The sequence below is a fragment of the Saimiri boliviensis genome, chromosome 1, assembly GCF_048565385.1.
Source record: "Saimiri boliviensis isolate mSaiBol1 chromosome 1, mSaiBol1.pri, whole genome shotgun sequence".
In the NCBI taxonomy this organism is placed as follows: Eukaryota; Metazoa; Chordata; class Mammalia; order Primates; family Cebidae; genus Saimiri; species Saimiri boliviensis.
This window is the reverse complement of record NC_133449.1, coordinates 162,000,529-162,014,518: the sequence shown is the minus strand read 5'-3', so window position 1 is coordinate 162,014,518 and position 13,990 is coordinate 162,000,529.

Sequence of the window (13,990 nt, the reverse complement as noted above, 5' to 3'; positions counted from 1 at the left end):
CCATGGTTGCCAACTGTCTCTGAGAAACACTTGAGAAATCTACCCCCCTGGTAAAGAACAGCATAAAGCTATACTGCAAAACAAGGTACGTATCAATTGCAAATATAAATTTTCTAATTGTCTGACAAGAAAAAAACACAATGTAAATAATAGCAGGAATGGGCTGGGGGTGGTGGCTTATGGCTGTAACCCTGGCACTTTTCGAGGCTGAGGTGGGTGGATTACTTGAGGTCAGGAGGTCCAGACTAGCCTGGCTAAAGTGGAGAAACCAGGTCTCTACTAAAATAATACAAAAATTAGCTGAGCGTGGTGGCATGGGCTGTAATCCCAGTTACTTGGGAGGCTGAGGCCAGATAATCACTTGAACCCAGGAAGCGGAGGTTGCAGCGAGCTGAGATTGTGTCCCTGCACTCCAGTCTGGGTGACAGAGTGAGACCCTGTCTCTGAAAAGTAAGTCAATAAAGAAATAATACCAAGAGTTAAGAGCTTTTAAAAACATATATGTGAGGCTGGGCATGTTGGCTTATGTGTGTAATCTCAGCACTCTGGGAGGCTGAGGTTGGCAGATCACCAGAGGTCAAAAGTTTGAGACCAGCCTGGCCTACATGGTGAAACCACATCTCTACTAAAAATACAAAAATTACCCAGTCGTGGTGGCAGGCACCTGTAATCTCAGCTACTCAGGCGGCTAAGGCAGGAAAATTGCTTGAGCCCAGTATTTGAATGTTGCAGTGAGTTGAGATTGTGCCATCACACTCTAGCCTGAGCAACAAGCTGGACTCCATCCTAAAAACAATGACAAAAAAAAAAAAAAAAAAAAAAAAGGCTGGGCACAATGGCTCATGCCTGTAATTCCAAAGCTTTGGGAGGCCTAGGTGGACAAATCACAAGGTCAGGAGTTTGAGACCAGCCTGACCAAAATGGTGATACGCAGTTTCTACTAAAAATATATAAAAATTAGCCTGGTGTGTTAGTGTGCGACTGGAATCCCAGATACTCAGGAGGCTGAGGCAGAAGAATCACTTGAACCAGGGAGGCAGAAGCTGCAGTGGGCTAAGACTGTGCCACTGCATTCCAGCCCAGGGGACAGAGGTCAGGAATTTGAGACCAGCTTGGCCAGCTTGGTCATGGGCACCTGTAGTTCCAGGTACTATGGAAACTGAGGCAAGAGAATCACTTGAACCCCAGAGGTGGAGGTTGCAGTGAACCAAGATTGCATCACCACACTCCAGCCTGGGTGACAGACCGAGACTTTGTCTCAAAAAAAAAATTTTTTTTTTCTTAGAGACAAGATTTCACTATGTTGCCCAAGCTGGTCTTGAACTCCTGATCTCAAGGGATCCTCCTCCCTTAGCCTCCCAAAGTGCTGGGAGGGTAGGCATAAGCCCCCATGCTTAGCCAAGAGAAACATTTTTAAAATGAAATGTTACCAATGAATCACCAGGGAGTTAGAATTATCTTTATATATAGCTGGAAAATATGGTGTTTCTTAAAAAAAATAGTGTTTTGTCTTGTATAGATATCTTTTTTATTTTATTTTATTTTATTTATTTTATTTATTTATTTATTTTTTTTGAGACGGAGTTTCGCTCTTGTTACCTAGGCTGGAGTGCAATGGCGCGATCTCAGCTCACCGCAACCTCCGCCTCCTGGGTTCAGGCAATTCTCCTGCCTCAGCCTCCCTAGTAGCTGGGACTACAGGCACGCGCCACCATGCCCAGCTAATTTTTGTATTTTTAGTAGAGACGGGGTTTCATCATGTTGATCAGGATGGTCTCGATCTCTTGACCTCATGATCCACCCGCCTCGGCCTCCCAAAGTGCTGGGATTACAGGCGTGAGCCACCGTGCCCGGCCTTTTATTTTATTTTTATTTGAGGAAGAGTCTTGCTCTGTCACCTGGGCTGGAGTGCAGTGATGTGATCTCAAGTCATTGCAACCTCTGCCTCTCAGGTTCTTCTCAGATTCTTCTGCTTCAGCCTCCCAAGTAGCTGGGATTACAGGCATGTGCCACCACGCTGGGCTAGTTTTTGCATTTTTAATAGAGATGGGGTTTCACCGTATTAGCCAGGCTGGTCTTGAAATCCTGACCTCATGACCCACCCACCTCAGCTTCCCAAAGTGCTGGGATTACAGGCATGAGCCACCACACCAGGCCTCTAGATATGTTTTATAATAATATGTAAAGGGCCAGGTGCTGTGGCTCACGCCTGTAGTCCCAGCACTTCAGGAGGCCGAGGCGGGTGGATCATGAGGTCAGGAATTGGAGAACAGCCTGAACAACATGGAGAAACCCAGTCTCTTAAAAAAAATTTTTTTTCAAAGATTTATGTGTGTTTTAGAAACAGAATAGTGGACATAAATTTATAGTTGATGCCAGAGCCTGCACTTGGCAACTGACATCCACCTGACTTGCTCTGAAACTGATCCAATAGTCCCATAGGGAGTTTTTTTTTTTTTTTTTTTTTTTTTTTTTTTTGTAATTAGAAACTTACAGCCAGGTGCAGTGACTCATACCTGTAATCCCAGCACTTTGGGGAAGCTAAGGTGGGTGGATCACCTATAGTCAAGAGATCAAGAACATCTACTCAGGAGGCTGAGGCAAGAACATCGCTTGAACCCAGGAGGTGGAGGTTGCAGTGAGCTGAGATCACACCACTGCACTCTAACCTAGCCAACAGAGCAAGACTCCACCTTAAAAAAACAATTAGAAACTTATTCTTCTGATATAAAAACTGGAAAAGCTATACTTGTTTTATCTGAGCTCCCCCCTCAGCAAAAGTCTTCCAGGCCACTCAAAAAGTATTGAAGACCTGGACTCACCAGCCCATCAGCTCCAGACAGTGAGATGCCTGGACCTCATTGATCCCGACTGCTTCTTTAACCCTCCTGAGTTCCGGTTTTCCCACCCATGGTTGTATTTCTTCTCTGCTATGTAAACCCCTAGTTTTAGTTGGGTCAGGGCTTGTGAATTGGAGATTGATCTTCCACTTCCATGGCTGCAACACCCAATTAAACTCTTCTCTAGCAATACTCACCTCTCAGTGACTAGCTTTTTGTGCTATGAGCAGGACTCCAGCAGAAACCCTGGTGTTGTGGTAACAGCTGCACCCTGCTACAAATCTAAGAAAACAGAGGCTCCCCTAGGAAGGAGAGCATGTGCCCAGGGTCACAAAGCTTGCAGGAGGCAGAGTGGAATTCATTCCAGCTCTGCCTGCAGGACCCTCTCATTTCCCCTCTGCTTCCCTTCTTGACAAAGGGTCTTCTTCACTGTGGGGGTGCCACCCATGAGCACAAATGGCTCTGGGGAAGTGTGGATTCCTGAAGACATGCAGGGGAACTGGGAGAGGGTTTTCTGACAGAACAATCTGACATACAGAAGTCAGTTAAGCATGCTAGAATATTTCTTTTAACTCCCAAGTATACAAATTTGAATTGCATTATGATGCAAATAATACTTTTGTCCATGGAAAAATGAGGTGGAAATTCTGAATAAAGCAAGTTTTAGAAAAGTGTTTGATTTCAAGTGTACAATTCCCATCATGTGTAATCATAGGACTCGACAGCTGTTGAAGGTACAGAAGCCACACGAGAACCAGCAAAGCTGAGCATCATTTAAGGCCTTTGCTGGGAATCGTTGCTGTGGATAATAGGTTACATTCACTTTCACTAACTCACAGTTGAGGCGTATTATCTATTACAAATATGGAAACTCCGATACTTAGAATAATACATCAGGGGCACCCCCAAAGGGGGGTGAAGGTGATTTTGCATAACACAGTTACCAACAGGAATGGGACGGTGATAAACTCTGGAATTGACCTTGTCAAAGAGCATTCAAAGGCTGGGTGCCATGGCTCAAGCCTATAATCCCAGCACTTTGGGAGGCCGAGGCGGGTGGATCATGAGGTCAAGAGATCGAGACCATCCTGGTCAACAAGGTGAAACCCCGTCTCTACTAAAAATACAAAAATTAGCTGGGCATGGTAATGCGCACCTGTAGTCCCAGCTACTCAGGAGGCTGAGGCAGGAGAATTGCCTGAACGCAGGAGGAAGAGGTTGTCGTGAGCCGAGATCGTGCCATTGCACTCCAGCCTGGGTAACGAGAGCAAAACTCCGTCTCAAAAAAAAAAAAAAAAGAAAAAAAAGCTGCTGTATCCTAGAACCACAGCGAACTCACAGTGGTTTCATTCCATCAAATAAATTCTTTTTGGTTGGTGTAAATACAGGATTTGATGAAAAGAGTCCTGAGTTCAAATATTAGAATTTGATAGCAACACATAGATATAACAGTTCATTTAGTTTTTGAGATAGGGTCTCCCTCTGTTGCCTAGACTGGAGTGCAACGGCACAATCACAGCTCACTGCAACCTCAACCTTCCAGGTTCAAGTGATTGTCCCACCTTAGTTTCCTGAGTGGCTGGGACTGCAGATACTATCACCATACCTGGCTAATTGTGTGTGTGTGTGTGTGTGTGTGTGTGTGTGTGTGTGTGTGTACAGATGGCATCTCCCTATATTGTCCATGCTGGTCTCAAACTCTTGGACACAAATGATCTTCCTGCTCAAGTCTCCCTAAATGCTGGAATTGAAGGTTTGAGCCACCCTGTCCAGCTCTGAATTCTTAAAATTATCTGTAGCACATGTGAATAGAGTGTGTGAACTCTACATGAACTTTAAACTCATCATTGGCAACCACCTGACAACATTGTAACAGAGTTAGGCATTTGCAGGAGTCACAGCCAGACAGTAAACATTCACTAAACAATAACTCTTCTCAGGGCCCCGGGCTGTATGCAAAGATGCAGATTCCGTAGCAGTTGTCACTAATCCACCAACTAGGGTCATTTGAAGGTGCTTGGGGGTGAGAGGTCATCAGTTCCAATATCTAATTCAGACCATACCTACTCCCAGCTCATCTGGCACCAACCCCTACGTGCTCTAAGCCATGGTTGCCAACTGTCTCTGAGAAACACTTGAGAAATCTACCCCCTGGTAAAGAACAGCATAAAGCTATACTGCAAAACAGGGTACATATCAATTGCAAATATAAATTTTCTAATTGTCTGACAAGAAAAAAACACAATGTAAATAATAGCAGGAATGGGCTGGGGCTGGTGGCTTATGGCTGTAACCCTGGCACTTTGCGAGGCTGAGGTGGGTGGATTACTTGAGGTCAGGAGGTCCAGACTAGCCTGGCTAAAGTGGAGAAACCAGGTCTCTACTAAAATAATACAAAAATTAGCTGAGCGTGGTGGCATGGGTTGTAATCCCAGTTACTTGGGAGGCTGAGGCCAGATAATCACTTGAACCCAGGAAGCGGAGGTTGCAGTGAGCTGAGATTGTGTCCCTGCACTCCAGTCTGGGTGACAGAGTGAGACCCTGTCTCTGAAAAGTAAGTCAATAAAGAAATAATACCAAGAGTTAAGAGCTTTTAAAAACATATATGTGAGGCTGGGCATGTTGGCTTATGTGTGTAATCTCAGCACTCTGGGAGGCTGAGGTTGGCAGATCACCAGAGGTCAAAAGTTTGAGACCAGCCTGGCCTACATGGTGAAACTCCATCTCTACTAAAAATACAAAAATTACCCAGTCGTGGTGGCAGGCACCTGTAATCTCAGCTACTCAGGAGGCTAAGGCAGGAAAATTGCTTGAGCCCAGTATTTGAATGTTGCAGTGAGTTGAGATTGTGCCATCGCACTCTAGCCTGAGCAACAAGCTGAACTCCATCCTAAAAACAATGACAAAAAAAAAAAAAAAAAAAAAAAAAAATAGGCTGGGCACAATGGGTCATGCCTGTAATTCCAAAACTTTGGGAGGCCTAGGCGGACAGATCACAAGGTCAGGAGTTTGAGACCAGCCTGACCAAAATGGTGATACGCAGTTTCTACTAAAAATATATAAAAATTAGCCTGGTGTGGTAGGGACTGGAAGGAAGAGGAGAGTGTGGAAGAGGGGATGTTGGGCACCTGGAGGAGGGGGTCTGGGAAAGGATCAGGTTCAAACTGAGTCTTCAAGGGTGAGTGGTAGGTTCAGCTACAAGTCAGGGAGAAAGTCTATCAAAGAAGCAACAGGACACACAGGGCAAGAAAGCCGGAGGCTCAGGAGCAATCAGAAGGCGACCAATGCTCTGGTTTCCACCACACCTTCTTCTGTCTGGGAGCTGCCTCAGCAACCCTGGTGCTTTATACTCTCTCTCCACCAATCCCTGGCCCCGGAATATGGTACCTCACAGTGGACATTCCACGGAGCACCTGCATCCTCCAGTGCCCCTCTCCCATCTCAGCCCCCAACGTGACTCCCAAGGCTCTCTGGAACTATTACAGACCTGATTTCTCATCTTCCCCACCAGCTCCCTGTCCCTGCTTCTGGGTGGCTCCTTCATTCCTGAGCTCTCAGGGTTTCTCATGGCCAGTCTTGGCTGCAAAACATAAGAAACAAATGATGGCAGGACGGCAGGAAGAACCTCACACACAAGCACAGTGGGAGGCTCCACAGCCCCTCTCAGCCAACCCTATTGTAAGCCACAAAACATCAGAAGGATGGGGAAGGTCTCAACAGTAAACTAACTCCATCACATCCATGAAGCCAGCCATCCATCATCCTGCATCTCAGGAATAAATGTCGGAGCTACACTGGTTTTAAGCATGCATGGTACATTTACAAAAATTAACCCGACTTATTTTGTTCATCAAGCAAATCTCAATATATTTCAGACAAATCCAGTCACACAGCAGGTTTCTGATCACAGAATTGTGCTAGAAGTCAATGATTAAAAGCTAACCAAAAATTATTATATGCTTGGAAATTCAAAGTGCCCTTATAAGATACTAACAGAAGAAAGAATCCAAAATGAAACAAGACTGCCTTTACACTTGGTGGTAAGATCACAAAAATGGCAATTAAATGTCTCCCTCTGGCCCGGGAATTCCACTGTGTGGCACAAGGTTGTGTGGTCTCAAATCACCCCTAACACACCTAGACGTATTAACATCTGAAACAGGGTGATGGTGTCACTTATCTATATTATCTTACTGCCTATGAAGGTGGACTTTTAATTCTGAACCCTAATGAGGGGGAGAAAACCAAGTTGACTCTCGTGGTTGAGCTCCCAGGGATGTCCAAGGAATCTGCATTTCAAGAGACAAAGTTCGTCAGCCTCTCTCCTGGGGGATTTGGCCACAATACCCAGAGGGTTTGGCAGCATTGTGAGTGATGGCTGGGGAGTGCGAAGCAGGTGGGCAGGACCCAGGGGTCTGGTGACCAGGTCAGACCCCCATTGTCCATTATCTTTCCTGGACCCATCCTCAGCTAAACTTCCCAAAGGTCTGCTTCTGCCTCATCACACAGGGTGTGCTCAAATGTACTCAGATCTCTCACAGCTGAAAACCACTGCTTTAAATTTCCTAACATAATCCCAGCACTTTGGGAGGCCGAGGCGGGTGGATCACGAGGTCAAGAGATCGAGACCATCCTGGTCAACATGGTGAAACCCCGTCTCTACTAAAAGTGCAAAAAATTAGCTGGGCATGGTGGTGCGTGCCTGTAATCCCAGCTACTCAGGAGGCTGAGGCAGGAGAATTGCCTGAGCCCAGGAGGCGGAGGTTGCGGTGAGCCGAGATCGCGCCATTGCACTCCAGCCTGGGTAACAAGGGCGAAACTCCGTCTCAAAAAAAAAAAAAAAAAAAAAATCTCCTAACAATTTACTGTGACCCAAAGTTATTGTAAACTGCAAATATTCTATTCATGCTACAAATGGAAAGCCAATGCCTTTATCATAAATAGAAAAACAACCCTGAGACACAAGCAAAACAAAAACGAAACAGGGATAACACAACTATGGCATTCAATTCTGTTTGTATCCTGTCACCTGCATAAAGAGCCCCTGATCTGGATTATCTTGGTTGTAAAAGGAGAGACAAAGGAAGTGGGTGTTGAAGTCAGATTAGCTAAAAAATGAATGACAGAGAGTACCATCATGTCCATGGAGGGTTGTTGCTGGTGTCACCTTGATTATAGCCCAAGCAGAGACAGGGCAAGGAAGGAGATGTGAGCAGAGTTTGGGGCCTCCACTCGAGGAGGTGATTCATGCAGCCCAGGAAAGGCTCCTCAAAGCCAGGGTGAACCTCCCTTGCAGGCAGGTCCCTCATGGAGGCAGGGCTAGTCACCTTAGATTTGAGACCAGCTGTGCTGCTGACTAGCTGTGTGACCCTGGGCTGGTTTCCTTCCACACAAAATGTCAATTGTTGTATCAGTGACTGTCTGTGGAGAGGAGGAAGCAACCCATTGAACACCTGTGTATCTAATATCATCACCTCCCAAGGACATCTTTGTTCCAGAGCTGGCAACTTGGAACATCCTTGGCCGCTAAAGACAGTAATGATGATAACAGCAGTAAATCATCATTTATGGCTGTTGAGGGAGGGCTAGGGGGTAGGGCTCCTGTGTCCTTGATAGGAATGAAGGTCTGGTGACTCCTGGGGACAGCTGAGGAAGTCTTGTAGGTCTCTTGGGTCCACAGGGGCCAGGTCTGTCTTCAGTGGGATTGGGCCTAGGCTGGGATGCTGGGGCAGCCACTGGAGCATCATCAGGACAACAGGTACAGAGGCAGTGGATCCATCAGAGGTGGCAGGTGTAGGATCATCTGTCCACCAAGTACAGTCACCAAGCCTGGCTGACCACTGCCCCAAGGGACGATGTCCTGTCCCTTGCCTCATACTTTGACAGGGCAGTAGATGGCACCTGGGGCTTCATGGAGCATCCCTCTAAGACCTCTGTGTCCTGGTCATTGAATGGGCACTTGAGTCACCCAGGGCCACTGGAACAAGGAGGAAGGATCAGGCCTCATGATGTTTTGGGACAGTGTTTAGCACAGGAAAATGCACAGAATGTATGCACAACACAGGGGAACTGGTGGTGTGGGAGCCAATATTTTATGACCTCCAGCCCTAATCTGAGCAATCTGACCTCACCTGTGCAATCTGAAGGAAACAGGAGACTTGCAGGGAAGACAGTGCCTAGATTTAACTTAAAGGAACAAAATGTTGAATGTTCACACTTCTGATATCCCTCTAAACCAACTCTCTCAATGCCCCCATATTCACCACTAACATATGGGGTAACTGAGGCAGGCAGAGATTTACTGACTCAATGCCACCCAGTTGACTTCTGAGTTCACTGCTGATCACATCTGAACAAACTGCTTTTTCTGAAGTTTGCCCTGTTTGATCATGCTGCTGCTGATTTTGTGCAGCTGAGACAAAATCTACCTGGTAGAGGATAAAGCAAATGCACAGTGATTCAGTCCTGCTGTCATTTCCCATCAATTCCCACTCTCCTCCTCTGCCCCTGCACAGTCTACCACACAGACTGACACAGTATGGTGGCCTTAATGGAGTCCACCGAGTATTTCAGGTTCTCCTTTGGGCCCCTTGAAGGTGGAGGTAGTTACGGGATTTGCTTTGACTCAGGAGATGTGAGTGGAAGAGAAGTATGTCACCTCGATGCAAAAGAGTTGGAAGCCATTGAGATTGTCCACCCATTTCCTCAATCTCTTAGAGCCACGGACAGGTCCCCTGTGGTGGCTGCTTCTTTATTCTGGTGGCAGATGAGGGGATGTGGAGCACAGGACCCAGGAGAGCCATGAAGGATGTACAACATAAGCAGACAAAGAGCCTTCAGTGTTGTAAATTTCCATTGTTCGGGGCTGTTTATTACCTACAGTGATACCTAGTCCGTCCTAGCAGGCACACACCATCTATTCCATGCTCTGTGAGGCAGACTAGCCTACTGTCAGAATACGAACTAGTTGTCAGGCACATGTAGGCTTCAGTTCCAGCTCTGCCTCTTATTAACTGCAACCTCAGGCATTTAACTTTCAGTCTCAGAGTCTCAGTTTCAACTCTGTAAAATGGGTTGGCTATATTATCTCAGGTTGTGGAAAGAATTGAATGAAATAAAAATTCATGTAGAGCATTGAGCCCAGGGCCTGGCACACACAGTGAGTACTCAGTGTTAGCCATGTAGCTTCAGAATGTGAATTGACAATACCCAGACAATGCAGCAAAGTATTACAAAAACAGAAACGTAAACTTATTTGCATATATATTCTTTCAATCTTTATTTTTAAACAGAGAGGATAAAAATATGGGTGCTTGCAATCCCAGCACTTTGGGAGGCCGTGGTGGGCGGATAGCAAAGTTCAGAGTTCAAGATCAGTCTGGCCAATATGATGAAATCCTGTCTCTACTAAAAAATACAAAAGTTAGCCAGGCATGGTGGTGTGCAGCTGTAGTCCCAGCTACTCAGGAGGCTGAGGCAGGAGAATCATTTGAACTCAGGGAGGCAAAGGTGGCAGTGAGCTGAGCTCACAACACTGCACTTCAGCCTGAGTGACAGAGTGAGATTCTGTCTCAAAAAATAATAAACCATGTATATTCTTTCATAGCCAGTGTTTTTCTCTTAAATAGTGTATCATTAAAATATTTTTAGCTCAAAAACAAAAGATTATTTTTGAGATTATCGTTTTAAATGAGAAGATAATGCTCAATTTAATGAGTAATTTAATTATCACTATTGGACTTTTTGTAGATTGCAAAGAGCATTCAAAACAAATGAAGTAGAATAAAAAATATGTAATACATGTTGTAAATATGACTTTGGTCTTTTATTCAGAAATATAGAACATATATATACAATACAGAATTTATTTATTATGAGTCATGTTAAAAAATAGTTTAGAAGCTTCTGATTTGTTTCTGTTTCAAATTTTGCAGGATAATTTTCTTTTCTTTCTTTCTTTTTTTTTTTTAACAGAGTCTTGCTCTGTGCCCAGGTTAAAGTGTAGTGGCACAATCTCAGCTCATTGTAACATTCACCTCCTGGGTCCAAGCAATTCTCCTGTCTCTGCATCCTGACCAGCTGGGACTACAGGTATGCACCACCATGCCTGGATAATTTTTATATTTTTAGTAGAAACGAAGTTTCGCCATAATGGTCAGGCTGGTCTTAAACTTCTAACCTCAGGTGATCCATCCACCTCTGCCTCCCAATGTGCTGGGATTACACGCATGAGCCACCACACCCGCCTTAAATTTTGTAGGATAATAAGTAACCTTTAGGCCAAGCACAGTGGCTCACTCCTGTAATCCCAGATCTTTGGGAGGACGAGGCAGGAGGATTGCCTGAGGTCAGGAGTTCAATACCGGCTTGGCTAATGTGGCAAAAACCAGTCTCTACTGAAAACACAAAAATTAGCCAGGTGTGGTGGCGCATGCTTATAGTTCCAGCTACTGGGAGGCTGAGACAGGAGAAATGCTTGAAATCAGGGGGCAGAGGTTGCAGTGAGCCAAGATCGCATCATTGCACTCCAGCCTGGGCAACAGAGAAAGACTCTGTCTCAAATAAATAAATAAATAACGTTTTTAAGTATTATTGAGGACTTGTCTGGTTTTTCTTTAGGTTAACATGCCAGCGGTGATTCTTTTTGAGTTTTTGACAGAAGATAACAAGTTTTTATGCAAATAAGTCAACTACTCTACTCCATCCATAAGAGAGTTGTATGGAAGGAAAAAGGAGGAAAAAGCCGGTACTGTGACTGCCTGCGCTTCCCCCAGCATGGCCTCCTGTGAAACATGGGGCAGCTGAGACCAGGAACTGTTCAAGGGTGCCGGGACCCATCTGTCTGCACGCACTCATTTTCCTCAGGTACTTGCATGGGGGATGGCACAGACTTTACGTGCTGCTGCAGCTCCTTGGTGAGCTGGCCCTGGTCATGGGACAGAAACTGTGAGGTCGGGACAACAGAGGCCTTCACCACCTGCAGAATGGGAACAGAAGCTCATGATGAGTGCCAACCTATTAGACAATTTTAAAAATATGTTTGTTGTAGGGCCGGGCGCAGTGGCTCAAGCCTGTAATCCCAGCACTTTGGGAGGCCGAGGCGGGTGGATCACGAGGTCGAGAGATCGAGATCATCCTGGTCAACATGGTGAAACCCCGTCTCTACTAAAAATACAAAAAATTAGCTGGGCATGGTGGCACGTGCCTGTAATCCCAGCTTCTCAGGAGGCTGAGGCAGGAGAATTGCCTGAACCCAGGAGGCGGAGGTTGCGGTGAGCCGAGATCGCGCCATTGCACTCCAGCCTGGGTAACAAGAGCGAAACTCTGTTTCAAAAAAAAAAAAAAAAAAAAAAAAAGTTTGTTGAATGAGTGGAAAAACAAGGTGATGCTTGAGTCTATAGTGGTCAAGAGCATGGAGGCCTCAGAAAAGGTAGAACCAAGTTCAAATTCCTGTACTTTGAATTTCTACTTCATGCCATGCAAAATCCTCTTCACCTCAGTTTCCTTCTGTGTGAAATAGGAACAATAAAAATTTCATTCCTCATTCAGTTTCTGTCAAGGATTCATGAGATAATACCTCTAAAACATCCAACTCATTTAAATGCATCATTTCTGTCATAACTAGTGGGATTAATTTCACTATTATTGCATATACAGTTCTGTGCCTGAAACCTACAAAAAAAAAAAAAAAAAAAGAAAGAAAATCTTTCCTCTAAAAAAATGTCGGTGATTTGTCATTTGTATATTATTAATCATAACTGTATTTAATCTCACAAGGCCTTGTACATGGCAGGTGCTCCATAAACACTTGAGGAATCAATGCACGTGGGCTCCACAGCCACACTGCTTAGGTCCTATTCAGCCTCCACCACTTATGAGCTGAATGATCTGGGCAAGGTAATTCACCTCTTTATGTCTCCGTTTCCTTCGCTATAAAATATAGATAATAAGAATCCCTAATTCCTTAGGTTGTTGCCAGGCGTGAATGATTTGGCACATAGTAGGGGCTTTTTAAACATTAGCTGTGATGATCTTCCAAATCTTCCTTTTAGAGCCACGGATGAGGCCATAGCGCCACCTGGTGACCCTAGAGTGTAAGTACACATGATCGCCAACATGCTCTCTCCACCGCGGTCCCAGACTGGGTAGTTACCGCCTGGAGGTTTCTGCTGCATCTGCCTTCTCAGTGCTCAAGTAAAGACTTTTGTATTTTCTTCCTTGCATTCCTGCAGATGAGGTTCAGGTTGCCCGACACAGCTGGGTGATCCACAGAGCAGTGACAGCCTATGCCAGCCCTGTGAGGTAGCTGGAGATTGCTCCTTTCTTCTCAAGCTCTGGGCAGATGCCAGGGCTGGGGGTGACCCATGCCCTCAAGTTTCTTGCCTTGGAGGGTCACATTTTCTGTAGGCAAGGAGGGCAAAGGTCACAGGAAGCCAGAGACCCGGGATCTCTCTGTGCCATGGGCCCAAACAATAAAGACCTGAACACTCTATGCTAAATGCCCAAGGCTCGGGTGCTCCCCAGAGCTTCTCGCCTCACAGCCTCTGCTGAGGGAGGATGAATACGATGTCCTCCCAGAGCTTTGGGAGCTTGTAGCAAGCAGCCTCCCCTGCACAAAATCTCTTGGAAACCTCAAACGGTGTCTAAAACATTCGTGCACATTTTGCATCCTATTTTTCTTTTTCTTTTTTTTTTTTTTTTTTTGAGACGGAGTTTCGCTCTTGTTACCCAGGCTGGAGTGCAATAGCGCGATCTCAGCTCACTGCAACCTCCGCCCTCTGGGTTCAGGCAATTCTCCTGCCTCAGCCTCCTGAGTAGCTGGGATTACAGGCACGCGCCACCATGCCCAGCTAATTTTTTGTATTTTTAGTAGAGACGGGGTTTCACCATGTTGACCAGGATGGTCTCGATCTCTTGACCTCGTGATCCACCTGCTTTGGCCTCCCAAAGTGCTGGGATTACAGGCGTGAGCCACCACGCCCGGCCTTGCATCCTATTTTTCATCTGTAAGCATGTTTTAGAAAAAAAACTCAATTTCCTAAATATGCAAGAGAAATGGGTATTGTAGGGCAATGCGGCTTTTTATTTTTATTTTTTATTATTTTATAGTTTAATGTATTTTAATAGCAAACTTACAGGAACAGCACAGA